General features: G+C 32.8%; 2 protein-coding genes across 2 annotated transcripts in view; both read left to right on the plus strand.

Moving 5' to 3' along the window:
• The window catches only part of LOC143912952 (uncharacterized), a 43,434-nt gene extending 27,694 nt beyond the window's left edge, over positions 1 to 15,740 (plus strand). Inside the window, exon 5 of the transcript XR_013260668.1 lies at positions 15,151 to 15,740. The gene's annotated coding sequence lies outside the window, so the exon portion shown is untranslated. The remainder of the gene's footprint in view (positions 1 to 15,150) is intronic.
• Positions 1 to 19,066, plus strand: part of brp (ELKS/RAB6-interacting/CAST family member bruchpilot) — an 89,578-nt gene that overhangs the window by 18,256 nt on the left and 52,256 nt on the right. The window lies entirely within an intron of this gene.

The raw sequence follows: 19,066 nt of genomic DNA on the forward strand, positions 1-19,066 counted from the left end.
TCAAATTCTTAAAGGGATGTCGTAACCTTGGCGAGGTTTTTCTTTTCTGTGTCATTTTATCTTAATTACAACCCCCATACTGATGATGAAAAGATTTTAACGACTTCATAAAGATTTTTTTTTTATTACTTTTTTTAAGACTTTTTTTCTTACAGCTATTTCTTTTTTCTTTAATTTTTCTTTTCAAAAAATATACCTATGTAAATTATGAATTATTTAAAAATTGAGCCGTTATAATTGAAAATGGCATAAGTCCACTTTTCTTCATTTCGAGAAATATCTCGCAATATGAAGTCTTACATCTCTTTAATTTTACTTTTATTTTTTATTAGTTTTGAGTTCGTGTTTCGTATTTAGAAATATTAACATTAATAAAAAACTCATATAAAAAAGTAAGTTGTTGATATTATCAATTTATTTATGATTACGTATATATTTTATATTAATGGAAATTTATATTTTTAAGACGATAAAAGTAATTATCAACGTCATATTATGAACAGCAAAACTTACAGTAATATTATTAAAGATTTATAGTTAAATAAGAAATAATTAAAAAAAAAAAAAAAATATTTTACGTCCTTACAATTTTACAAAAGTTTGTCCGAATGCGACAGCATATTTGGTTCTCGTGAGTCCCACGCTACATTGGATCGGCTATAAATGGTTAAACCAAATATAAAACCAAAATTGAATTTTTGGTCAAAAAATAGTGGAAACTTTATCAATCAGATTAGGTATGTATTGTATCAATTGTACAGCTTTTGCGTACTGTTTTAATTATTTTTTAGAGTTATGTGAAACGATATTTTATTTTTACATACATAGATACATATATACCAGGAAGGCTTGACAGGAAGACCCCTATGCGTTTTTTTGGACAATTAATTACAAACAATGCAGCATTTCATTATTACATAAATCACTGTGTTTCCAGAAGATGAAGAACACGACAATAACAATTAATTAATTAATTAATCCATTGAGACATCTATGGATTTAAATTTTGTACATATTTTTTACAAATTATACACACAATAAATACAGAAGATTTGTGACAACTGGAAAGATGATTTTTTGCCAATTTTGAGGAACCGTTTCAACAATGATCGGATGAAATTAGCAAACTCTGACAAGAAACGATCGATTTGGAGTCAGAAATACCCCCAAATCTAACCAGCAGTATGGAGGATCGCACCCACTGATCACTTAGTGCTAAACATACACGCTACCATCAAGCCATACTGCTGGCTAATATGTAATGTAGTGTAATGTACATATGTAAATGTAGCATCAATATATTAATATTCAATTGCTCTATTTAATTGTCGTTAGCCAAATTATTCTCCTTCTCTATACGTGTCAAGTTATTATACCGGGAATAAATTGAAAATGAAAAAAAATGAACGGTTTTAACTAGTCCTATTTTCGCTCATGTGAACGACATACTCGACACCCGCCACGCGATAAGCTCCATTCATGCCGAAGAAAATGGCGAAAACTTTAGCACACTTAACGACTCTTGTTTACGCCATTTGACACGATGGACGTCCATGACCTTGATATCAATTAGGGTCGCCAATGTTATCATCGTACAGGTCTCGTTGCGTGCGTTATATGCCGGTTGGCACTCCTGGAGCAGTGCCAACACACAGTCGGCCAATTTCCTCCCCCTATTTCTCCCCCTTTCTCCATCCCTGTCTGCCAAAACTTTTGCGCGATTTATGACCGAAGCACCTGTTAAACTGTCGTGCCGGCGTCGGCCGCGCTAGAAAGGGAAAATAATAAACCCAAAAGGGCCAAGTCGACAAATTTAACATGGGATCGTTGTTTGATTTCACACCATCCCTTCGCCATAGGGTTACCACTCGTACATTTCAAAAATACGAACACGCTGGATACAAAATTATTATTATTATTTTGGGTACAATTTATTATTATTATTTTAGGGCCATGGTTGTAACTCTATAATTATTATATCTTCGTCATTGTGGTTCAAATTCCAGTAAAAAATACATTTTTGATTTTCTTGATACTTTCACGTACCTGTATCTATCCGTTTATCGGATTGGCACGATACAAGTGCACAATGTCCGCTAAGTTGGTCACATGGACGTTATTCGTAACGTGGTAATGTCGAAGTAACGTCTTAGTGGACTCGGTCTGTGTGCACTCGTATCGTATCAACTCAGTAGAAGGCCTAGTTTCAGTTTCAGCAACGCGATGTCGTCTCACATAAATCTTTTTTTTTATAAATATGTACATTCAGATCAATTTGTTATAATATAATATAATAAAATTTTGAAATACAAAAAATAATCTTGGAATATCTTGACACGTGGTGCTGCTGAATCTGGAACCAGGCCTTTTTTATTTGCGCCATTACAGGTTGCTCCAAAGCCACGCCTATGGTGAAACTTGTACATTTTTATGTAATTTATATAAATGTATACATTATAAATTTGAAATTATATTTAACAATGGTGACAAATGGACGATAGGTGGTCAATTTCGTGAGGAACCCTTTCAACGATGAAATCAGATAAATTGGCAAACTTTGATTAGGATACGATCGACTTGGACAGAAATGCTTCGTATCATAAAACGTATGATTCTTTTCGTTTGAGATCAAACCAGGGCTCTAACCCGGTACCTCTCAGTCATTTCCATTGTATGCCAACAACTAATCAACTAATCTAAACCAGCTGCTTGCTATCTTTATTTTAGGATGTGTCAGCTATTCAAAATTTAGTTACGATTTTTTTCATATAATATTATATGCATAAATATCTTCTAAAAAAAGTAGTAACCTTTTCCGAAAATGCTTCAACTATGCCCAAAATAAAATGTGCAAAACATTGCTGAAGTACATACATATGTAGAGCTAAGCCAAGGCCTACCTTGAAATAACATCAATTGCACAATATTCTAAAACTTTACGTACGGAAGAAGGAGTAACACTTTTCTTCAATTTGGCTATTTATTTTGGTCTGTTTAGGGTTCAACAAATATGGTGATCCCACTTCTCCGCTTTTGGCTGACTCTTGCGACCGACACATCTGCCAACCTCAAGTTTAATATAACTTGCCTATTGATTAATTCGTTTTCCTTGTTTTCTCCCAATTAAATTATTTTGTAGGTCTCCCCTCCTTCCCCCTTTCTTCCCACCAGTTTTCTTTGTGGCGTCAACGAAATCGTTCAAAATCCCAATTAATTTGACCAATTTATTTCGACGGTTAGTTATTTAGCCGTTTCGCTACTAACTCATTTGTCATACAACCGGTCGTTGTGCACGTCAAATATGTTCTGATGACAAATTGTATTTACGTGACGAATTATTACGTTTTATAATTATGTAATAAATATAAATAATAATCGATCGAAAAAATATTGCGACACTTTTGTGTTACCCAATATTTTGTTGAAATTTTTGATTTTATTTATATATAATAATATACATATATATGTATATGTTACAGTTCAAGTATTCACTCCAATTCGTTCATGGACATACTATGTATTTTGTTCATACACGAACTATCGGTTTTAGTTCAATTACTAACAGTCAAAAACCATCTTAAAATAGACTCACCACATGTCGTATGTAACTTTTAGCTGTCCAAGTGTTTAAGATGTCAAAACGGCAAGTATTAAAAAAATAAATCTTATGGAAAGCACATTACAACGTTGCTATAATTTATGTTTCCGTTAATATTCAAAATATTGCAACCTAGGGTAAGCATACTATGTATGTACATATGTATATGTACATAGAGGATGGGACAAACATCAAAAACTTGTACCCAATAGTTTGTGCATGAGCAAACTGGTTCTTTTGTAAACTCTAACTGAGCAGATTGGTTTTTATATTAATTAACTAATATATTTATCACCGAACGAAATTTACATTTGTACTGCATCATATGTATACGCTCGTATTTATAGAATTAAAGAAATTTATATTTTAATTCTATAAAAAAAGGTCTAACCCTCATTATTAAAATTTTAACATCAACTAATTACAAAATTATTATTAATTAATCATATGATTCTGTATCATATTGTTTTATATACATATATATATATATATATATATATATATATATATATATATATATATATATATATATATATAGGTATAATATATGTATACGCTTACTTAAATAATAATATTTACTAGTCGGCGCTACTAAACATACTCGAGGGATTCAACCCCTTCAAAAACCCACCCGTCCACAGTCAGTCTCTATAAGATGTACATCTTTAATATTTTATATTTACATACATACATAAATACATTCAAACATTCATATTTATATATGAATGGGTAAAATGTCACAAATTTACTTTAATTAAATCTTTTTTTCAAAATGACTAATCAACATTTTCTCACTCGAAATATTATTGCATATTCAAATTTATTTTCATCTAATATATACGATTCATCACAAATTATAGCATTTACTCGAATGGGATTTATCTATCGTCCGTGTTTTAACGACCCTAATCCTTGAATGTGAATAACGCGAAATCCCTTACAACAACACCGGCAGCTTTTAATGACGTCATTCTATCAAAGCTCGCGCTTTAATCCGCGAACACCGGCTTGTGAAGATTATGAACGTTTTCGAAACGGCCAAATTGAATTCAGCGCTAATATTGACGATTCTCCATTTAAGGTGTGAAAACCCTGTCGCGTCCATAAACCGAGGATTAACCCGGGACGTTTATTGTACGGGAATTTATGAATTTTAGATCACGTACCTAACCCATTCTACCGAAGTTCACCCACGAAACAGTAGAACGTTTCACCTAATTGCGTGGAGATTTAGTCTCTTTTGTGTGACCCCTCCCCTTCGCACCCCCTTCGGAACGATCAATTTAACGTCGACCGAACAAAGCGTGAATATTGTCGTCGTTCTGCCACCCACCCCAAGTTCCCCCCCCCCCCCCCCATACCTTATTGCGGTGTTGTTGTTGTGTCCAATCAGCAGTTTTCATGTAAATCAGTGTAATCAAGAACGATCCAGGGGGTGGTCGCGTACTTAACCGAGCGGTCGCTCAAATTGTGTGCGAACCCCCCAAGCAATAAAAGTATATGCTTATTATTCTTTGAATTAATTTAATGTAATCAAGGCTTTTAAGTTTTAGCAGAAAATGGTTCCAAATTAATTATTTAAATGTGTTTCTCAAATTATTATCGATATCTGGAAAACCAAGCTTATTTCGACAAAGAGGGCCTAAGACATTAAAAAAATATATATTATTAATTTATTTTGAAATTCATTTCATTTATTTCTTTTAAAATGTTATATTAATTCATTTATTTTCTCTCAAAGCGGAGGCTAATCGATATTTATTAAGTTTAACCCACTCAATTCAAATATGGATAATGATACTTAATTGGTTTTCTCTCGTTTATAAATTATAAATGTACATCACTCAAAATTTGGCAGTGCTGTGCCAAAAATGAGTATTTAAATCAATACGTATGATTAATTATCTAGCTAATTTTAAAAGTCAAAAATATGTTTTTCTATTTTTTTTCTCAATCTGTCATGCATTTATTTCGATAGTTTTATATTCCACTAAGTTAACAAGAATTGGTTTGAAATCTCAATATTTTCGAACTCAATATATTCAATATATTGTAAAGTGGGAACATGAGAGAGATTATCCACTCTCTTGGTGCATTTTTGGGTGAACAATAGAGACCCCGGATTAGGCTAATGGAACTCAGTAAGCGCTCGAACAAAATGATACGCTGGAATTCTCACAGAACAATAGACTCACCACGGTAGACCTTTACGTGCCTAGACAATAGATACATAAATGGATCGGGGAAGCTATGGTGTGAAACTTGTCCTTTATAAGGAGGTACACACGGTAGATCACAGTGTTCTGGAGTGAGCGGTGCTTTCGCGTAGACCTTCTGAATCGTTTAATAAATGCTGTGAAGCGACTTTGACCTTTCATTTGGATCCTGAACCCACTCTTACGCAACAATATTATAAATATACTCAAAATCATTAACCACCCGAATTAGTACGTTTACATAGATAAAAAATATATATTGAGATAAATAATCAATTCTTACAAACGTGGTAAAGTGAAAAATTAGCGAAATAAACTCTCATCAATGCTTTGAACATAAATCTCATAAACGAAAGCAAACCAAGAAAAATCATTGTCATATTGGAATTTAGTGGGTCAGTAAAATTCACTTAGTAAAAATTGATTAGTCTCCCTTCCGCATTTTTTTGGTAATGAGTGTTATTAATGCCTAAACCCATGAATTGCTTATGCAGATGCGAAAAGCGCTGACTTTCCCACCTAGAACTGCAACTGAAAAAGTTATGAATATTTTAAGAATTTTACAAATTCTGTTTGAATGCTGCACATCACTTCTCTTGGGGCTTTTATGGTGCTACAGTTCAACCTTTTTCGTTTCAAGGCATACATATGTAGCATCATCACAACTCTGTTTTTTACAAGCCTCTTATTAGCTTTCTTTTTATTCACTCATATTTCAGACCACAGTTGGGTTATTATTATATTATTATCTTTAGTTTAATATTTAGTCTAGTCTAGTTAGTTAAGTATTTTGGCGCAATTTTTCACGTCTAAAATTTTTAAAAACCAGTTTTGATATCGAACATGACATTTTAGGAAGATTGATGAATTATTGTTATCGCTATAATCTCAAATTATAACAGTATTCAAACTTTGGAATTTAAACTGAATCGTGGTACGAAATCTTCTATGCTAATTTAGTACGAAAGAATTTATTAATTCTAAGTAAACACGTAAATATATCGAAAGTTTTGATCCAGAAGTCATGAATCATTCCGTAGAACATAAGAGTCGTTAGAGATAAAAGAGAAGACAAAACTGAGTGATAAAACTTATGCATTATTAACCTCCATAGTGGGTTAGTTCAAACTATGGCCGTTCGATGGCAAATAAATAACGCTCGTTCTGGCAACAAATCGGAACTTTCCGTGGAGCTTTTCGCGGTGCTGCTAACTGCCCGAGCTTCACCCCAACAGTTTTCCGGCTCGAATTTACCGATGTTATCTGAGGCTTAATTATACCCGCCACCCCCCTCGGAAAAATGAACAGCGGGTTTTCCCACCGAGTTTTCCCGTTGCGTTCTCCCACCCCTCTCATAACACAGCGGAAAAATGTGTAAAATTTCTAAAACGCAACGTTCTATCCTGAGGCCTCAAAAAAGACAACGGAAAAATGGAAAAAAATCGTTTTATATATGTAATAGCTCTGGTTTGTTTTGCGTTTCGTATATGTTTTTTAACGAAAGGCGCTTAAGGCGACACGCCAGTAAAAAGCCTCGCAAAATATAATTAAGTGACTTTTTTACATTGTTGAATATTTATATTTAAAACAACGTCGAGGAAACATTTGAACCGTTGATTTATTATCCTCACGATCTTGGCGATTATAATATTATTTATAAATTTTTAACTTCTATACTGAAAACATTTTCTTTATACTGTGTATAAAACCATTGTAGTTTATCTTCAACTAATAAAGTTTGAATGGTCCGTGAACTAAAACAGGCTAAAAAAAACCTATGCCAAACTTAAACTTTTGTGTACAATGTAATAAGATATTTGCATACATTATCTCTTCGTTATGTAAATCCACGATTTTCTATTTAAAATGGACCACCAGATCTTTAAAATGGATCTCCAAACCTTTCAAGATCCAATATAAAATTTTCTGATTTTTCCGTTTTTTCTTTTCGAATTCCACTCGCCCAAGCAATACCGGGCAGTTCAGTTTATGCATTTATATGTATAGATTTTTACAGCCAATATTTTTGATCTTCGTCCTTTTATAATATGTACATACTATGGAAAAGCTATATTTCCCCATGATGTCGTCACAGGTTGCCCCTAAGTGGATCCTATGGTAATAATAAAATTGTACTTATATAAATTTATAGCTTAAAAAAGTTGAAATCATATTCAAATAGTGGCGACATAATGGGTAGGATGGTTTTGCCAATTTTGACAAGGAACCGTTTCAACAATGAAATCATATAAATTAGCAAACTCTGATAGGAAACGATCATCTAGGAGTCACAAATATCCAATTCTGACCAGGAGCACTACAGAAATACTTCCGAATAAAATCTTTTCAATCGAGGTCAACCCAGGGCTCAATCTGAAAGCCCGACAACCTTTCGGTGATTGGCATAAACACAATCACTGAGCTAAGCTGCTGGCTATTCAATTAATAAGCACTAACTACTTATTTTGTATTTATATTATGAAACTAAAGGCTTAGAGACTAAATTAAATATTTTCCCCGTGTACTAGTTTCTTTATTAAACTTAGATTTTTCAATTCAATTTTCAATGCCACATTGAATTGACAAGTAAACTCTTATATATCAACATTCATAATGTATCTTCAGATATGCTTCTAAGCTTGAAGAAATTTCTTCATTCAAAATATACATATGTACATTTCTAATAACTGTTCTATATTTATGACACCTGTGCGTACCTTCATTATCACCAGCACCCAGTACAAATCCATTTCACATGCATACTTCAACATAATCGTACCTTTTTAATTAATTCAGCTAAATTTTATACTTCCACACTTGATTAAAAAGGCCTAAGCGAAAATTCAAGAATATTTCCCGTCTGCATCTCGTCTTTGTCACGATGTATTATTCACCGACCATGAATTCTAACGGGAATATATGAACGCGAAATTGTCACGGCAAATAATAAATAAGGGTGACGCTCCTTACATTTTTACGTACATGCGATCCATTTTATTATTACATATATACCTACATATGTATGTAAGAAGATATACGCACTTTCGGTCGACCCTGTTTGTATGGTTATAATAAAACGAGATAGCTGTAGGTGCACGGGGTAGTCTAAAAACCTCTCGTCCCATAAATAAAAACCGCAAGAGTTACACGCGAACGCCGAAACCTCACACTTTCACCGATATGGATATTAGAAAATGTATGTTTTTCTCAAGATTGTGCCGTGCGTTTTTTTTTCGTGTAGATAAAATATTACTCTGCTTGTATACGAAGCACGAAATTTCCTTTTCATGTACGACATTAATTAACTACTCCTTTCATGGCATCGCGTTGCTATATCACTTTCCTTTTAAGCTTTCCTTCAAAAGCTCTCTTCTGTTTATTATTTTTAGCATCAAAAGAAATTGTTATTGTAACCGGTTGGTATTATATTTTATTCAACATGTTGTATACTTCGAATTCTTGAGTAGATTTTGTATGTAGCTTTAGTTGTCTGAATTTACATGCATACGTTTTAATTACTTAGCAACCAACCAACTGCTATGTTGTATACCGTTGACAGTTTATTCATGTCACGCTAACTGCTACACGCTCTAACTATTTATTTACACGGTATGATACTCGAAATGTTGTTATACTAGTGTTCTTTCAACACCTGGTATTTTTCGTGATTTTCTAATACCAAACTTTAAATCAATCTATAATATAATATGTATAATATATTAGAGTTTGAATTTACTATTAAGGCGCGAACGGTGTTGTAAATTATTGATTGCATTTAATATTGATTGAATTAATTATTGATTAAATATATAGGCCGAACATTAGATTGAAGAAAAGATCAATCGTTAAAATTTAATTATACCTATACAAAAATTAAAAAGAAAATATCTTCGAAAACGCTCACATACAGACATGTATTTACAAACAGGCATATTAATTTTTAAAATTTATATGATATTTTACCGTGATGCCATTACGGGTTACCCCTTAGCGAACCCTAGAGTATTATACTTGTTCGTTTGTAAATTTATAGATTATAAATTTGGAATCATATTTAAATAGTGGTGAAATATACATGGTTGGTAGATAGGTTTTTCAAGTTGACGAGGAACCCTGATCAACTTGGAAACGGTTTCACTAATGAAATCAGATAAATTGACAAAATCTAATAGGAAACAATTGACTTGGAGTCACAATTCTGACCAGCAGCACTGCAGAAAAACTCCGAATAAATGATTTTCAATCTATGTCAACCCAGGGCTTGAACCCGGGAACATCTCGGTGGTTAGCACTAACGCAACTATGGAGCTAAATATAAGCATACATATATCGCAAAACTATATACCTAAAATTGTATGTGTACCAATTTCAATATTACATTCGTGTTTAACCGTTGTTATTTTTAAAATGTAAATTTTCGATAATTAACAGTAATGTTTTGTTTTCTAAAAATACATAAATAAGTCCACAAACTTTACATTAATATGTACTTGGGTTAAATATTTTAAAAGGCTTAAAGTTACATTTATTTTATTAGTTGGCTATTTTTTCGGGGTTTTCGAGAAATCTACAAGAAAAATAGTAATCTAGATTCGAAACACTTCATAAAAAGGCGGAAATTGTCTTTTAAAATTTTCTACTCATTTTATAATTAATTTTGCATTTGTATCTTTTTTTCAGTACTTAAATTTTAGTCCCATACATACATATATGGTATGTATCGCGTGTCTTTTATTATACCCGCATACATAATTTTTTTTTTAAATTAATATTTTTCGCATTCTTATCACATATATATACAAATAAGTTTATCCTTTTATGTCACAAAATATTAACTTTCCTTTTGATTTACGCACTAAAAAAGTATGTTCATTCAAGTCACATTTTTATGAAACGATTAAAACGTGACCTTAATTTTTGAGGGCAAAAAAAATACGTGTATTTTTATTAAAATCAACCCCCTCCTTCATTAAAAAGGACAATTAATCAGTGTAAACGAGTTTCGTGACAAAAGCACATAGAGTGAGCACAAACCCAGCGCAATCCACTACAAATTGTATCGCCCTTCATAACAAAATACAGAAAGGCTTCTGACGTCTTCATTTATCATAAGACCACAATAGAAATTGAATGGGAAAAATTCCACAATTTCTCATTCATCTCACCCCACAATTTCTCCCCATCCTTCGCGAGCGTCCTGTGTGTGTTTGCCCAGATTTTCCCGTACACATATCTATGTATATAAATGTGCTATGGGTCAATATGTCCTATCTGCGTCGGCAGCATACACAGTTTACTCGTCCTCTCCAAACCCTGATTGATGGTGAATCCAATTTGGACGAGAGGTTTCAGGGCTGCCACTCAAACATGTATGTACATACATATCGTATACTCTGTATAATCAACACGCTCGTATATTTATTTTCGCATTTGAATAATTCGCACACGACCGCGCTGAAATTATACTGTACAAATGATTCATCAGCATGTCTGACTTGTAGCTGTTTACCTATGTAAATGACACCTGTCGTATCGAAAATTATTTACGGGCGGAATATGTGAATTCTAAACATAGATAATTTTATCTTTCACTTTAGTCCGAGCTATTATAATTTTCAATTAAAATATTCGATTTCTTCTCGGTCATGTTAATTAAAATGTCACATTAGTTCTACATATGTACATTATTTAGAGAGTATAAAAGTAAAACTGGTATTTAAAAAATAAATTTGATCGTTTTTCTTCCTAATTATGTATATAAAATATTCGATTTATTTTGTAAAATAATGTAAAAATAAAACAGAAATGATCTTTAGAAATTTTGAATTTTTATTTAGACCTACGGAATGATCAAATAAAAAAAGTTTCATATGTAATATGTATAATTAAAATATATTTTTACTAGTCCTAATGCTTGTGATAACCCTATCTATCAATTCAACATAAACCTATAAGAGAAGATTTGATATCTTACGTTAGCTATTTTTATACTATCCAATAATACTGATGTTTTATCTCTGTCTTTCTCTATGTATTGTGGAAATTGCTTCTTTTCTCCTTCTAACGTGTAGGTATTGAGTCTGACGTCTTGTTTTTGACGTATTTTCCAATAACATTTGACTCAATTTAAACCGAACCGATTTTCCTTCAAACGAATTTTGTATTGTGTTCAACAGCATTTTGTTTGCGTGAAAGCCAACATAAAATTGGCAAAGCCATGTGCTTCGGTTGAACGAGGTGTTTAATTATGTTGGAAGCAGTATAAAATGGCGTCGTAAACCTCTCTACAAAAACAAGAGTATCTTTGAATTGCTATAAACTCAATTTACCAACAACAAATGTTGTACAGACGTTTTAAAACACGTTAACTACGGAACATTTCAGTGTCCCTGATCTACTAAATTTTAACATCAAAACCCTTTGTACAACTGCCAATGAGTATCTGAAATTTGATATGACATCAGAAGAGGACTTTTGAAGTATCCACAAACGCACTTATGTATATATGTATTTATACTGTAAAGAAGACATGTACACTAGTTTAATTTTCATATAAATTAACTCCTTCTGTTATAACGAATGATAGGTTCATTATATTCGTAGAAAAAAAATAGACTCTCTTATTATTATACATACATATATATGAACATATGAAGGGTGCCAAACCATAACGTTGTAAGTGCCACTTAGGCTCAAATGCGCTTTATTCGTGATTTGCCTTTACTTGCACCCTTAAATAAATTTTGAGATGCCGCCTACTGGGGGTAGAAACTTAAAGTAGCAAGTCATTGCGTTATAGTATTACTGTCACTATCAGTATATTTATTGAGTCCTACGACAATCTTTAACTGGATATTGCTAAAAAATTATTGACCCCAAAAAGCTGATGATATCTTCAACCACCACGATCAGGGTAACATCTGAGAGTTGAGAAAGATGACATTATATATTTTTTCCATTTATTTTTATGAAAGTGGTACATATGTACATACATACATACATACATTATTATGCCACTTGAAACGTTTTGTTTTTTTTTTCAATATCAAAGATTTATTGATTGCTCATTGAATGTTTTTAATACCTCGCAGAAACGTAATAGCTTTTTAATAAATGTCACAAGAATGAACTTACGCATTATTTGTCTATTTAAACAGTTTTAAGTCTCACGCAAAAACTTAAATTTCTGGCACTTTAAATGTTATGGTTTGGTACCCCTCATATGTACCTATGTACTTTGAAGCTGTCAGTTGAAATCCTTAAAGATCAAATCATACTACCTATACTGCAAGTATTTGTATATTTGTAGTTTTCTTTTTAATTGCCTCAAGTCAAATTTATCCCTTCCAGAATTCATATCATCATCTCTATTTTAAGCAACACTCATTAATCTAACTTCACACATTTTTCTTATGTTATCCACCCATTTGACTTGTGGCCTTTACTACACCTTTTCCATTCTTTCGGATACCATTCGAGTACTTATTACTATTTCAATACCTTCACTCGTCAGCTATTCTTGTCATACGTCTGTTTCCTGTCTCTCCTCGTTATGCCGAACATATAACGTTGCATTAGATGGATCCATTTATACATTTAAAAATACACTTAAAAGGTATAAAAATCAATAAATAATCACTCCAATCCCAAACCACTAGAATTTGATGCTGTTTGTGTAACTTTTACCAAACAAGTATTATCTATCTATACTAACTTTCTAACGAGAGCCTCTCATTCACCCTCCAAGTCCACTCAATGGTAAAATGCATATACACCTACTGTTCGAAAATACACACATACATACATAGCAGAGGATTAGAACCCCAAAAACAATGTCCCAAAGACCCCTCGCCTAAAACCTCACTCAAGAACCACCACACGTATGAAATTACACGCGGGCTTAAAAGTGTTTGCTCGCTACAGATTCATCTTAAAACGATCCCGATAAACCGACACGTAATCGTATACGGGTCACAAGTGAACATCATTTCGAAAAAATTTCTAGTTTCATCCGACAATCCATCACACTTAACGAAAGTTACTCCTGTCCCTATACAGAACGCATTTATATGCTACTAATGTCCTTTTAATAATACATGAATTGTTACGTCGAAGTTCGTCTGCTCGTTCGCGTGATACCTTCGCATTATGCAAACAAATCGAATTTATCACATAGACTCGTATATATTATATAAGATCTGTATATTTAGGTATGTGTTTTGTATGTACATGGGAACTAAAGTGTTTGTTTGGCTGTACTGCAATTTTGCACAGTATGTGTATAATATTGGATAAACCTTAAAATTTTAAGACGTTAACAAATGAAAGATTATTATTTTAGCTTCTATTATATGTATAACTAATCATTTATTCGATCACTCGAAAGGCCCAAATTAAAGTGTTATTTTTGGCAAGGTTCAAATTATCAGGGGAAATTTTTTCACACGGATGCAGGCTCCTTTTCCTCACTAATTAAATTACTCAATAGGTTTGAAAATCCAATCAGAAAAAGGTTCGTATTTTCCATAAAATATTTAAAATAATTTGAATTTTCGCTCTTTAGTATAAGCATAATAAGTTACACTTAATTAATTATATATGAATTTTTCAATTCAACGTGGATAAATTTTTTTCTGCAATATAAAAGCAATCTTATGTATATATTATATTACCGGTGATGAAGTAAATTTACCTCTATTTAAGCTTTTAACCGAGCTTTTTTACACACTTTTTCTTTTTTCTTGTGTAAGTTTCCCTACCGATATTTGTGAACGTGTATGTATGTTTAATTATCGAATTTTGTATAATGACCTTCTTATATTCTCCAAATACATAGATTAAGTCATGGGTTGGTCACATCCGATTTTTTATCTCGAAGAGATAGAGGCCGCCAACGTGAGCTTTCCCGTGGTTATTCTCTCCATACACATATACTCACACTCTTCTATTTATAAACTGCCAGTGGTCTATTTGTAGCCGGTGCATTGGCGAAGTGCATCCGTCGTCCGTGCAAATGACTATTTTCAACTTGTACGAGGAAATGGGTCACACCGGGGTTGCATTTTTAACGAGGGGTGAAACTAACGACCTCTACTGTGTGTATTTATGTGTACACGTATGCTCATGGGTACTCTTGCTTGAAGGGGTGCCTTATTTCCAACAAAGCTTTGTACGTATATTTTCTTGCGGATAAAGTCGAAGCGATTGACCGTACATATTTGTATCGATACTGATTGGAATTTAGAAACGTAAAAATTTTGGTTGCGTTTTATTTTATTTATCATTATTTTATCACATAATTATTAATTTAAAGTTTGGACCATTGTGGCATTACAGAAATCCCTAATGCACCACAATGGTCGAAAATATAACAGGGACCATTTCATAACAAAATCAGATAGCTATTGGAATAGGAGCCATCCGATAAAGAAATGTGCGAACAGAAGGTACAACCATAAAATAATGATATCTACCTCACACATAATTATTAGTTCTGTTCCAAAAACGAAAAGTATGATGTATTACCCCGTAAAAGCTGAAGAACAAAACGAATCAATGAGAAATTTCTCCAAAGTTTAAAGGAATTATATCCAACCACTCCCAAAAGGAAAGGAGTAGATATAGAGGATACCCATTATCTTATAGAAAACGAAGAAATGCTTTTTGCACATTCTCAAGCACTATACAGTAATTTGCTTCATGCGGATTTCACACAATAGCATTATGCTCTAGCTTGCTTCTCACAAGCGAGTTGAAAAGCAAGCGAGAAGATAAAGGGTTGGAGAATGACCTTATATCTCAAGACAAATTCAAGTCGACGACAGGAAACGGCAGCGACTTTCTTGATATAGTTATGATAATATATTTATTTATTATAATTTGCTTTAATGACATTACAGATTAGTTCCAAGTCGTCACTATGGCTTAACAAAAAAGTAAAAAAAGAATACAAAGAGAATAAAATAAAACAAATACAACAATAGAACACGTTATCATCTGAAATTAAGCAATCCCTCAATTAAGCAAATCCAAGTTAACAGAAATCTGTTTGAGGAGCTTGATGCCCCTGGCAAAAGGCGACGAAACCATCAAATTGGTACGTACCCTAACAGAAGGGAATAAATTTAATAAATAAATATTTACAATACAGCTAATGGATAATTTTTCTCAAACTGAAAATAGTCGTATCTGAACAGCTAAAGCAATCTCTTGCAAAATATTAAACAGTAGTTATTTATCTTACTTACTAAATCATAGTTTCTTGACTTTAGCTCATTCACTTCAAATACTGAATGCATATTCATCGCTTTCAAAATTTACATCTCGTATTCTATTATAAGTTCAGATTTGTCTCAGATTGTAAGAGTAGTTTAAATATAACACTGACCCAATTATATAATACTTCGATGTGCAAACTTAATTAAAGTTTAAACAGGCGCTACCCTGTTAAATATTACAATATGACAGAGTTGTGTGTCTCACTCAAGTGTAGCCAGTTAAAAGTTTATTATTACGCCGTCGCTTTCCATTCGTTCGCTAATGAAAATGTGTTTCATTATAATTCGTTTGCATATTATACTTCTCTTATTTAGGACTACGTATAAGATTTTCTCTCGATCTTATTTGTAAATCAATTCCATGCGAAGTTTATATACAGCTCGGCTCGTATGCGATACAAGAGGCTTACGAGAATGAAGTACTTCATATCCTATTGTAACATACAGAATGTCTTTTGATATTTATTATATGTTTTTTCTTGCTCTCTTAAGTTGTGGTAACATATCTATATATGTACATACCTTGCATTCTTATCTTCCTAAGAAAATTTCTTAATTAATTGTTATATTATGTATATATAATTTTGATTGACCTATACATTTTGAAGTCATATTCCTTATAGCTCCACAATTAATGCATCTAATTTTCTTATTTACTCTCCACTCAGTATCACGGAAGTACATATTCTAATTGAAGATCTGCGTCATCCATTTTTTTTATAAATATATACCAGAAAGGCCTAATATGTAAACACCAATGGGCTTTCCTGGCCAATTACAAATATCAATAAACAAATATGTCTATACATATAGACATCTATGAACAAAATTTGATAATATTATTATTACATTTTATATGTATAATATCAGCAAAAACTCGGATTTTCGAGAGATAAAGGAAATCTCCTTATCGTAGTTAAATCATTAAAAGTCTCATAAATAAATTTAAGAATATTTGACTTTTACCATAGCAATTATTATTACCCGCACAAATGAATAACAAAATAATCAAATTTTTCAGCAATACGAGGCCCACTCTAATCGATATATATTTCTCATCAGACAAAATAGGCATTTATAATTTATAGGAGTAATAATTCACATTCATGTACATACATATGTATGTACATTCATATACATTCAAAAAAATTCTCACTATAAACTATTTTTTCATTCTTAGAACAAAAAATCCATCAACGTCACTTAAAGTCACGACACTCTCTATTGACGTATAAAAAATTAATCCATTACGTACAAATTTCCGAATACAATTTTAATATACTAATAGATATCCATTAATATGTATATCGTATCCTATACTATCCAACACATAATACCTTTTATTGTATTTGTACTTGTATGTTTGTCAATTTTACCTTGAAATGTAACCCAGTGGTTTTGATGAAATAACCCTTACCTAATAACCCTTTTTAGACCTAAAAAATATGTAGTTACAATAGATACGAACTTTGAAATATAAATGAACAAATTCAACCCTCTATGAACAAACACATAGCTACCTACATACGTGGCCAATCGCGTAAATAAATAAAAAAAATACCTGTAGCCATATGTAAAAGGTTAAAAATTGGCTATTTAAGATATATTCATACTATCCAGCGGTGCAAGGGAACAGCACGGCACAGTAGTGTGCGGAAAAGACTACTTCTATTTGTACTATACAGCAGCGCACATTCAGACAAGTTTTGCCGAGTTTAAGGCAAAATCGAAAATTTATGTATATGTACATCACAGAGCGCGACGATACGGCGGAATATTCCTTACGTCAAGTCAATATTGTCTTAAAATATTTTTATACACATGCGCACTTTCATTAATACGCGTGCACTCGCTACTATGGCGTGTGTGAATATTTCCACAGTGGCCAAAGAAACCCGGTTTTGAGTGACATGTACTGCTGTATGATATGAATAGATTTTGTGGACTACATTATTTACTTTCTACCTACTTTCCGAATTTATTTTTTTATTATGTAGACTTTATTATACGATACGGTGATATTGAGATTCCGACACCTGAAACGTAACACATTGTAATTTCGCACACAATCAAAGTGACGAAGAAGAATACATCCTTGCGAGGCGAAAGATTTATTAATAGAGCGCCCCCCGGTCCTGCGCCCCGCCTGAGCGTGACGGCCCGAGTCGTTGACCCTGGCGGGGGGCGATGGGGCGCCGGGGGTAAAGGGGGCTCCAAGGGAAACGGGGGGGGGCGGCCCAACCCGCTATCGATTTTACAAACCGGGGCCTTCACGTGAGCCCGTTACGTTAACGTGGATCGTGGACGCTGCAACACTCCCGTGAATGATCTGCTTTGTGGGTCAAATTTTAAAATCCACCGACTGCTTGTTATTTCTACACTTTTATATTGCTGACTATTTTTGTATTCATGCTAGGTCTTTATTTAATTCCAGTTCTTGCTTTTTTATTTCGTATTTAGAAATAGCTCGATCAAAGCCGCTTTTCCGCGCGCCCCTTTTATAGAATGTAAGCTGGAAAATGTTTGCACTTATTGCGTTTATTTTTTTCGCATAACATAAATGATATTCGATTCCATTTTCGATTAATATCTTTTCACAGGAACCAGTAATTATATCCTTGAATATGTACACGATCATACTTTGCGTATATTATAATCTAATTCACGAAGTCAATGATTTGATAGATGCATAATTTTATTAAAATTAATTAAAACTGCGAAAAAAGAACATAAATATGTACATTTAACTCAAAAAAATTCTTTAGTCCAGTAACTTGTAGTCCAATCGCTATCCGAGTTAATCTTTCAGTTGAACATAATTTTACATTATATAACAGTATATGTACTTTTGTTATGATATAACAGTACACAGCAACATGTGGAGCTCGGTGCTTTCAACTGAGTGATTATGGGTTCATTCCCTGGCCCGGTGCTGCTGGCCAGACCTTGGATATGTGTGACTTCAAGGTCGATCG

The sequence above is a fragment of the Arctopsyche grandis genome, chromosome 6, assembly GCF_051622035.1.
Source record: "Arctopsyche grandis isolate Sample6627 chromosome 6, ASM5162203v2, whole genome shotgun sequence".
Taxonomy (NCBI): Eukaryota; Metazoa; Arthropoda; class Insecta; order Trichoptera; family Hydropsychidae; genus Arctopsyche; species Arctopsyche grandis.